The 8,127-nt window shown below is 45.0% G+C and overlaps 1 non-coding gene across 1 annotated transcript; it reads right to left on the bottom strand.

The window, feature by feature from the left end:
• Positions 1-7,573: 7,573 nt before the first annotated feature.
• On the bottom strand, positions 7,574-7,762 carry LOC144504984 (U2 spliceosomal RNA). The gene has a single exon (XR_013499750.1). It is a non-coding gene; the product is annotated as a U2 spliceosomal RNA (small nuclear RNA).
• Positions 7,763-8,127: the final 365 nt, after the last annotated feature.

Here is an 8,127-nt window from a genome sequence, read left to right as displayed (position 1 = left end):
CAGTGCAGCTTATCATCAACACTTCATTAACCTAACAACGTATCCAGCCACCATCCTGACAATCCAACTACCTTGACTGCCCCCTCCCGACCACCTGAGCAGTACCCAGACCTGACTACCCAGCCCAAACACACGATTACACCTGACCTGACCTAACTAGCACATCAACCATGCAACCATCCCCCTAAGTACCTGACTGTCCTCGGCCACCCAACTATACACTTGACCGCCCAACAACAACTCCAACATGATTACCCACACGCCCTCTCACTCACCTATCCACTTTACCCACCTGCACATTCACTCTGTCACCCATTCACTAATGCACACTCATTCATTAAAAGACTCGAGACCTTTAAAAACTTACCTGAACATGGGAGCCACTGTCATAAGGAGGGAGTGTACCCTCTTCCAAACCCATTCGCCTATGCTCTCTGGACTTTCCCTGGAGGGACTGCCCTGCTCACTTTAGCTAGGATTGCAAAATAAGACTGAAGATGAGTAGGATGGTTGGGTCAGAGACAACATTAAGGGCAGTGCTAATGTGCCCAGCATCACCACTGACCGGATGTCGCAACAGAGCTGAGTTTTCTTCCTACTGCACTAAACTTTTTGCTGAATAAGTCAATGAAACAAAATATCCTGAATCAATTGTTTGACAGACATACTCAAGTTTGCTTTGTTTGATTTGAATATTGATGTAAAATGGAATCTCATTATTTTCAGACTTTTCATTAGAATATATGTGACTGATCCTGGATAGAGTTTCATTAGAATTATTACAGGGGCTCTGTGCTTGATGAAATTAACTCTTGGAGATAACTAATTTGTATTTAGTACAGGTACTTGGTAAGATAATAATGAAAGGTTAAAGGAAAGCTGCTGATTGCTGTGTGGAGATGCAGCATGACCAGAGGTTCCACATTTTCTGTGATTCTTATTAATCAGGACTAATAGGACACCAAAGAAATTAGATACAGTTCCTGTATGGCACGGTGGTACAGTGGTTAGCACTGCTGCCTCACAGCACCAGGGACCCGGGTTCGATTCCTAGCTTGGGTGACTGTCTGTGTGGAGTTTACACATTCTCCCTGTGTCTGCGTGAGTTTCCTCCGGGTGCTCTGATTTCCTCCCACAGTCCAAAGCTATGTGGATTAGGTTGATTGGCCATGTTAAATTGCCCCTAGTGTCAGGGGATTAACAGTGTAAATATTGGGGGTACAGGATTAGGTGGGATTATGGTTGGTGCAGACTCGATGGGCTGAATGGCCTCCCTCAGCACTATAGGGTTCTATGATTAAATCATTCTATGACTATAAATAAGAAGCAGGATATTTAACAAGTGTGAACTAGGGAGTATTTCATTTGACGTTTTGAAGAGCTGAGTTGTTATGCAATGTCACAAAATAAGGGTTTTTGTCTGCACATTGTCACGGAGCAGCATTCAGTATCTGTGACACCTGCTAGTATAACTTCAGCTGCTTAGGGGAAGAATAAAATTATTCTATCACATTTCCAAGTTGGAGGATGTGTGAAGGAGATCTTACCAGTGACGGCCTTCTGCTGCTGCCATTGAGCTTTGGGTGAAGAAGACTTTGGAAGGTGCTGCCTAAGGAGCCTTGGCCAATTCCTGCAGTGCATCTTATGGGTGGCACACACGCCGCCACAGTTTGTCGACGATGGGGGGAATGAATGTTTGTGGAAAGGGTAGCAATTAAGTGGGCTGCTTTTTTCTGGATGGTGTCAAGTTTCTTGAGTGTACTTGGAGCTGCGGTGATCCAGGCAAGTGGAGAGCACTCCATCACACTCCTGACTTGTGCCTTTTAGATGGCAGACAGACTTCAGGGATTCAGAAGGTGAATTACTCACCAGAGGATTCCTAGTCTCTGACCTGCTCTTGTAGCCACAGTATTTACATGGCTAGTCCAGTTCAGTTTCTGGTCAATGGTAACCCCCAGGATGCTGATAATGTGGGATTCAGCAATTATTGGTGAGCCTGGGACGCAATCATCCGGGCTCACTTGCTTTAGAGGCCTTGCCGATGAAGACCCTGCAAGGATCACGTAGGGTCCCCATCAATGGGGATCTGTCATGATGGCCTCGCTGGTAGGACAGGAGGCTGTTGAGGATCCCCATGGATGTCAGGGCAAGGGGACAGTGTCCCTTGGGCAGTGCCAGCCTGGCAGTGTCAGCCTGGCACCCTGGCACTGACCATTGGGCACCCTGGTACTGCCAGCCTGGCATCCTGGCAGTGCCCAGTGGGCACTGGGCAATGCCAATGAGGTGGGGCTTAAGGTGAGGGGGTGGGACCTATTTGGGGCAGGGCATAAGGGGAGGTGAAGGGAGTGGCGCACTTTGCAACTGGGATTGGGGGGAAGCTACGCACTCTGCAACTGGCGATCGACAGGGCAGTGGCAATTGACTGGGGTGGGACAGGGAGTGGGGTGATCGGCTGGGTCAGGGTGAGGCAATCAACCTGGGTGGAAAGGTGGGTGGGGGACTGATACGCTGGGGAGGCCTGCGATCATGGTGGGGGGGGGGGGGGGGGTGGCATATGACATATGCGGGGGAACAGAGGTGACTGATAGATCTCTCTGTTCTTTTGCACAGAACAGAGAGATCTGCGCATGCGTGATTGCACCTTCTGCTGTCAGATGCGGGAGCTTAGGCCCTACCCCTCCCCCTACTGGTGGGAAACAGATTGCGCATTAACTTTTTGAACAGAGTGGCATAAGATTGGACTTGTAGCCTCATCAAAAAACGGACCTGAAACTCTCCCGGTTTCAGGCTCGTTTGGGACTTTGGATTTTTTGGTAAGATCGCCTCCTATATATCTAATCTTGAATCTTTGGCCTTTTTGACCTCATCAGTTACTGATGTGAACTATTCTGTACAGAGGTTTGAACACTGTTCGCCCATTGCCTTGTAATCTGTATTGTCATTGCGTTAAAAAAATTGCAAGTCTTATTTCACCATTGAATTTCCTCATATCAAGTGGCATCCTAGTGTATCTCTCTTCTACCCTCAGTATCCTGCCCAGAGTGTGGTGCCCAAATTGTACACAATATGCTGAGATCTTATTAAGGTTTTATATAGAATTATTGTAATCTCTTGCCTGTTCTTTTCTATACTTCATGAGAGGATCCCTGGAATTCTATTAGCATTTTTCACAGCCTTATTAATCTGAAGTGCTGTCTTTAATACAAACTGATAACTCAGGAAAAACTCAGTAAATCAGGCAGCATCAATGGAGAGATAGAGATGTTTCAGGCTGGTTATTTCTAAATGAAACTGGATGATGTTGAAGATTTTACAGGTTTAACAGACGGGATGAAAGACAGGAGAGATGAGCAAAAAAAGGAATGGTGGTACAAGGCAAATGGGGACAGTAATGAACAATTAAAGAAACAAATGATCCTGCAAATTAAGAACAGAAATAGAGCCATCTCTTCCATTCAATAAGATCATGGCTGATCTGATTGTAACCTTGACCCCACATGCCTGTCTATCCCTGATAACCTTTCACGCCCTTGTTAAACAAGAATCTATTCAGCTCTGCCTTAAAAAGAGTCAAATTTTTGATTTGATTTGATTTGTTATTGTCACATGTATTAACATACAGTGAAAAGTATTGTTTCTTGTGCGCTATACAGACAAAGCATATCGTTCATAGACAAGGAAAGGAGAGAGTACAGAATGTGGTGTTACAGTCATAGCTAGGGTGTAGAGAAAGATCAACTTAATACGAGGTAGGTTTATTCAAAGGTCTGATGGCAGCAGAGAAGAAGCTGTTGGTACGTGTCCTCAGACTTTAGTATCTTTTTCCTGATGGAAGAAGGTGGAAGAGAGTGTGTCCGGGGTGCGTGGGGTCCTTAATTATGCTGGCTGCTTTTCCGAGGCAGTGGGAAGTGTAGACAGTGTCAATGGATGGGAGGCTGGTTTGCGTGATCGACTGGTCCTCGTTCATGACCCTTTGTAGTTTTATTGCGGTCTTGGACAGAGCAAGAGCCATACCAAGCAGTGACTCAACCGAACTAATGCTTTCTATGGTGCATCTGTAAAAGTTGGTGAGAGTCTTAGCGGACATGCCAATTTCCTTAGCCTCCTGAGAAAGTAGAGGCGTTGGTGGGCTTTCCTAACTATAATGTCAGCATAGAGGACCAGGACGGATTCTTGGTGACCTGAACACCTAAAAACTTGAAGCTCTCGACCATTTCTACTTCCTGCTCCCATAGCCTTTTGAGGAAGAGAGTTCCAGAGACTTATGACTCCCTGAGAGAAAAAAATCTCCTCATCTCCGTCTTAACTGAACGACCCCCTTTTATATTGATACCTTTCGGTACTTTATTTCTAATCAAAAAGGCCAATTCAAATTAGGTCCAGTCACGGTCCTGTCATGAGGGACAAACCAGATCCAAGCTGACAGGATGAGGCATTACTCCCCCTCCTGGCCTTGATCTAACACATCGGGCACGATTTTCTGGTCGTGCTCACCCCAAAACCGGAAAATCCTGCCCGAGGTCAACAGACCTTTCCACGGTTCACCCCTCGCCCATTATGATTTCCGTGGCGGGTGAACAGGAAATTCGCCCCTTTATCTTAGCCAAAAGGCTGAGATGGCTTCGTAAAATTGCATCAGGTAAATCCTTGGTTTTATCTCATTGGCTACCTTGATCCTTTATTCTACCCTAGCCTGGGCAAATCACGATTGCAGGCGTCAGCATATCCCCAGTGCAATGGGCTAGCATCGTGGTTTCACCCCTGCCAGGTAAGTGAACCCTAATTTTTCACAACTGTGGGACTCCTAGTTCCAGATTCTCTTACAGGAGGAAACATCTGCTCCATATCCACCCTGTCAATATCCCTCAGAATCAGAGTAGCTGTAACTAACAACATCAATACTTACATTATTTTGAGCAATGGTTACACTGTAGAATTGTTTAACTTGATGTGGTGTCTTGAAAGTTGTAAAATGGCTAATCAAAAGATAAGGTGCTGTTCTTCGAGCTTCCATTAAGCTCCATTAGAACAATGTTGGAGGCCAAGATCAGGTGGGTGTTGGGCAGAGAATTAAAATGACAAACAACGGGGCGGCACGGTGGTACAGTGGTTAGCACTGCTGCCTCACAGCTCAAGGGACCCGGGTTCAATTCCAGCCTTGGGTGACTTTCTGTGTGGAGTTTGCACGTTCTCCCTGTGTCTGCGTGGGTTTCCTCTGGATACTCCGGTTTCCTCCCACATTCCAAAGATGTGCATGTTGGGTGGATTGGCCATGCTAAATTTCCCCTTAGGTGTGTAGGTCAGGTGGATTAGCCATGAGGAATGTGTACGGTTACGGGGATAGGATGGGGGGAGAAGGGCCTGGGCAAGATACTCTGTCAGAGAGTTGGTGCAAACCTGATGGACCAAATGGCCTCTTCTGCACTGTAGGGATTCTATGATTCTATGAACCGAAAGTTCAAGGTCACACTTGTGGACTGAATGGAGGTGTTCACCCAATCTGCGTTTGGTCTCCCCATGTAGAAGAGATCGCATTGAGTAATGAATATAACAAACTAAACAGAAAGAAATCCCAGTAAGTCATGTCATCTGGAAGGCAGGTTTAGGAGAAATCTGGGGAAAATAAAAAGGCTATGAGGTAGTGAAATAAAAAAAACCCTGACATAGAAAGGGCAAGGAATATTTTAAAAAATCACAAAACCAGCAAAAAGAATAAGTTCACAAGATTTGGAGTCAGGATTGAATGGTATATAAAGTAAATGCCAAGACATTCAAAAGAAAACAGGAGTGAGAAGCACCAATGTCTTTTGAGGGGTCTAATATTGAGGGGAACCTTCCCATATTTTTTCAGTGTCACGCTCTGACTGAAAACAGGTATGTAGCTCTCCAGCGTCACAGCCCCGATTTCACTCCAGATCTTGAGTTACTCTGAGAGAAAAAACATCAGTAGCCGGGGCTTATGTCATCATTTTGTTGGGGCGGGGCCTGATAGTGGGGGCAAGGCCAGCTCCACAGAGATCAGGGAGCCATCTTTATAGCGTGCCCCAATCAGCATAGAAACTGAATGGCCCCCAGCCCCCCAATTGCATTGGGACCCAATCCCCGGGGCTCTCCCCCACCACCACTGCACAAGGGACACAAGGGGCGGAGCTCTCCTCCCCACAATACCAACATCAGAGCACCCCACTTCGCAGGCATCAAGTTGACTGCCCCCCACTTCCCAGCCTCCCACTATCGCAGTCTCGGGTGCACTCTTCCCCTTCATAGGCATCAGTACTGCCCAGTACACATAAGAGTAACCCCTCCCACGGGGCTTTGTGCCAACCTGGCAATGCTAGGGGCAATGCTAGGGGGCATTTCTAGGGGGCAGTGCCAGGGCACTGTCCGGGAATGTCTCTCTCCCCTCGGGGGCTATACCTATCTTCCGACCTTGGGGAAGCCCCTCAACTGAATCTCTTTTTCAAAGCCTGTTGTAAGCCTTGCTGATGTGACGTCATGTCGGTGAGATTTTAATAATCTGTGGGGGGACATCATGTGATGGGGTGCGGGGTGTGGCTGGCTAGTGATACTAAATCCCTTCAAATCCTTTAAATAAGGTTCTGGCCTTTTGTGGTCATAAACCTTGTGACGTCACTGGTGATGGGTGTGGAAAATTGGAAAATGTGACCTCTCCAGCGAGAATCACTTCTCCCGATTCTCTTTGTATCTTCCGCCCACATCAGGGCTCCCGCAGACCGTTCGCGTAGGCTCAAAATCGCCCTGCCTGTTGCCATAACTGGAATTAATTTTCCTGGTTTAAGATTTTCAGGAGAGATCATAGAATCCCTACAGTGCAGAAAGGGGGCCACTTGGCCCGAGTCTGCACTGACTGAGAGAGCATCTTACCCAGGCCCACCCCTCTGCCCTATCCCCGTAACCCCGAAAGGTGAACCTATGAGAAGTCAGTCACAGCTTAGAACAACAAATAGAACATTTCCAGCTATATGGAAAAATTCAAATCTACTATAAAATATAACACAAACAGAATGCCAAAAATAGTATGACAAAACTGTGACATGAAAAATATTACAAGAAGTACGCATTATAGTTTATTGTATTTGTGGTTTTACTGGCAATATGAGTTCATCCCAAGTGAATTTGAGGATGCACTATATAAAAACAAATATAAAACAAATAAGATGTTTAATATATTACCAGTAAATTGGTATTGTCCGTTGTTAGATAACATGTATAAAGCAACCATGGTTGAGGAAGAGACTTCAATATTTGCTCCATAGAACCACCCAGATGTCGGGCATTGCAATTATATCATTACAAACAATTGTTAATGCACAGGATTTCCATCTTAAACACTTACTTAAAGCAACTTCAAAGATAAATCTTGACATGTGACCAAAAAAACGTAGCAATATGGAATTAGACAGCAACTACATGCACACACAAGATATATTTTGTTTTGTATTTTTATTCCAATTCAATCAAATCAAGTCCAATTCAGAGTCTCAACAAGTTGAGACATTCCCGATCCAAGCTGACAAGACAGGGCTCTCACCTCCTGTCTTGGGCTTGATCTACATGATCCAAGCTGATTGGAGTAGGCATTGCACCTCCTCCAAGGCTTGATCTCATTTGCATCTTAGCCAAAAGGCTGAGATGCAGCTTTTAAAAATTGCTTCAAATGAAGCTAAAATGTAACCTAATGACTTCAACCAAGCGCAGCATGTCGATACTACACTTGATCTTAGCCAAAAGGCCGAGATGTGCATATTCAAATTAATATACGAGTTCATATAGAGGTGTAGGGACTATCTTTTCTAGTTAGCTGTCATGATGCTTTTGAGGTCACTTTGTCCTGTCCTATGGTTTTGTTTCATATTTTTGCTGTGTGTCTTGATTTATTTTTTGGTGATTAAATCATTCTTTTTGGAGAATGAATTAATTTCCTATTGCCTTGGCTGCTGCTTTTGAACTTGTCACAAAATAGTATGATGCATATTCATCTCCAACCTCTCACTAAAATCACATTAGTAAGTCTGTCCAAATTAACCAAAAAATTTATGTGAAAATTATCTTAAATTCTATTAACAGAAGATGAATTAGATGTATTGTGCAAATAGAATATTTGTC

The sequence above is a fragment of the Mustelus asterias genome, chromosome 15 (genome assembly GCF_964213995.1).
Source record: "Mustelus asterias chromosome 15, sMusAst1.hap1.1, whole genome shotgun sequence".
NCBI classification, from domain to species: Eukaryota; Metazoa; Chordata; class Chondrichthyes; order Carcharhiniformes; family Triakidae; genus Mustelus; species Mustelus asterias.
The sequence above is the reverse complement of the archived record's forward strand: the minus strand, read 5'-3'. Positions and strand labels throughout refer to the sequence as shown.